Here is a 2,826-nt window from a genome sequence, read left to right as displayed (position 1 = left end):
AAGATAATGGAACTTATACAACAGATGATCAGTTTTACATTCAATGAGTCACACATTTTTTTTTATCTCAATGAGTGCAATCCTCTTATTGTAACATCATTTATTCCACTTCCTTCCGGTGTTTCCTCTTTCTAGTCCTCCTTTTTGCCCCATCCTTCTGATTTTTGTCATGCTAAGGTAAATGCTACCCTTCCCCCCACCCCACCCCAGTTTCCAAAGGCTTTATTGATAAATGTGCTTTCGGAAAGGATCTTCAGTATCCCATCGCTTCCAAATCTCTGGCATGAAGAGCTGTGTCAAAGGCTGAGGGGTTGCTGTTTTGTCCACTCTTATTCATAGATCCAGTCTGGCCACAAGACTTGTAGTCAACCAATTCCGCTGGCTTAAACCAGAGACTGATTTCTTTCCCAGCACTTTTTACTGAATCACTGCCATGAATGATGTTCCTGCCAACCTGAATACAAAAATCTCCATGAATGGTGCCTGGCTTAGAATCCGCTGGATTAGTCTCCCCAAGCATCACTCGGCCTGTCTTTACCACATTCAGCCCCTCCCAGACCATGGCCACAACTGGCTCTGAGTTCAGGTACTTCACCAGCCCTGGGAAGAATGGGCGGTCCTTCAGGTCGATATCATGTTATTTCAGGTGCTCCTCAGAGGCCTTCATGAATTTCATGGCCACAAGGTGGAATCCCTTCTGCTCAAAGCGCTTGATGATGTCGCCCACCAGGCCGCGCTGCATGCCGTCTGGCTTGATGGCGATGAAGGTGTGCTCTGTGTTGGCCATGGTACTGGGAGCTGACATAGAAGCGGTGGACTCGTGCGCTGCTAGCAGAGCAGAGATGTGCAGTGACCACCGGAGCCAGCAGCAGTGCACAGAGGAGGGGCAATGCTACCCTATTGATCTCAAATGTTTGACCAATCTGTGGTGTGCGTTCCTCACTAGTGTTGCTGTTCTGGGTTAATTTTTTGGTTTAAAGACATATATACACGTTGATGTAGATTTTATCCACATAAACTTTATACAGCACATGTTATAGACCCATATGAGTATCCTCAGCAAAGACTCACACAAGTGCACAGAAACACAGTTGTACCCATAAATCCACATACATATACAGGTACCATGAACTTAAGCTGCACATGTACCAACATGCACCCACACATGCCTACAGAGGAACACACAAACATAGATGCACATAAGCAGTGTGTATATACATAGCCACATAAACATGTAGACACACAGACATACACAGATAAACAAACACAACAGCCTCGTGCAGAGAGACATGCAGGGAACATGCTTACACCCACATAGTAGCACACCAGCATCCACATTTGTGTGTGTTTGCTCAAATGTGAACACTGATGCTTGTACATTGACACACAATACACATAACTAACTGCACATATGCATATTCACGGCATGTTCATATATGCACACAACTTCCCAAACATGTAGACACCCACACCACAGTTGCATCCACATGTTCAGCAGAACAGACTTGCATAGGCACACATAGATACAAGTACGCAAACAGGGAGTGGTCAAGTATACACACTTCCGACCTGGCAATGCATGTGTGCACATACGTACTTATGTAACTGGTGAGCGTGCACATACCTGTACTCACAGGCACACAGAGACCAGAGAGTACCAAAGCACTTGGGAATACTTTTCTTGTATTCTGAAACAATCTTGAAACAGCCTGTGTTGGGTGAGCCGATGGGTGGCCGGACTAAGGTATAGTGCTTGCTCTCCCACAGCTTAGCTCTGTTACTTTGGACGAATCATTTCAGCTCTCTGAGTCTCAGCTTTCCCATCTGTACGAATGGTGATGAAAATAGCACCAGGCATACAGAGCTATTGTATTAATTGATTTACTACTTATAAAATACAGTGGTGCAGCATGAAGTGACTGGCTTACAAGGTTTCAAGAGGGAATTTAGCTTAAGAGTGTGCAGGGGAAGATAGAGTCTCCACTGAATAGTTTTCATCTTGTCTAGATGGGTCTGGTGAAAGGAGATGGGGATAAGATTCTTATGATTCAACAGTGAATAATTGTTATCATGACTAATTGAAACTGTCACAATTTTAAAGGTAGAAGTTTTGTAACAAAAATGGGGGAGTAGTTAATCTAGGAACAGAGGACCTTAGGACCATCAAGGTCCAGGAACAGAGGACCTTAGGACCATCAAGGGAGAAGAGCACAAGTGGAATGTGGGATTCTATCCAGAGGAGCAGCGACACCAGAGATGGAGGTAGAGATGGGGACATGGAGAAAGGGAGCAGCTGAGGACTCTAGAATCATGGGAAGAGAGGGACTGGGTGCTGGTGGCCAGGAGGCAGGCTTGCAGAATGGGCCCTTTGGAGGTATAAATTATTATATATGCCTGAGTGTTTTTTTCCTTTTTTTTTTAAAAAAAAAAAAGCTAAAATGGATAGCTTTACATGGTACATGGAGGGGATTATAATCATTGTAATGAAACTGATGATCTGACCTGTAAATTTTCACCCAGTTCACAATAAAAACTTAAAAAAAAAACAAACAAAAAAAAAACAATCGTGTAGTGAATTTTTTAAGGTCTCTTCTAGCCATAGTCTGTAAACTCCCATCAGATGACTGTTTCCTGATGGGCCTGGTTAAGAGAAGTTGGTGGAAGATGCTGGTTGTTAGTGATTGTTAACAGAATTAGTTGAGATTTGTCACTTTTGCCATCCTGCTGGGTTATAAATGAGCCATCTCAGAAGCAGTAGGGGTGGTGGAAACTCACTACCAGCAAGGAGGAGCCAGGAATGGAGCATGCTCTTTGGACCCTGAGATC

At 43.9% G+C, this 2,826-nt stretch overlaps 1 pseudogene; it reads right to left on the bottom strand.

The window, feature by feature from the left end:
• Positions 1–425: 425 nt before the first annotated feature.
• Positions 426–787, bottom strand: LOC102815052 (annotated as a pseudogene).
• Between the last annotated feature and the right edge of the window lie 2,039 nt (positions 788–2,826).

Source organism: Chrysochloris asiatica, unplaced genomic scaffold (genome assembly GCF_000296735.1).
Source record: "Chrysochloris asiatica unplaced genomic scaffold, ChrAsi1.0 scaffold00308, whole genome shotgun sequence".
Classification (NCBI taxonomy): domain Eukaryota; kingdom Metazoa; phylum Chordata; class Mammalia; order Afrosoricida; family Chrysochloridae; genus Chrysochloris; species Chrysochloris asiatica.
The sequence above is the reverse complement of the archived record's forward strand: the minus strand, read 5'-3'. Positions and strand labels throughout refer to the sequence as shown.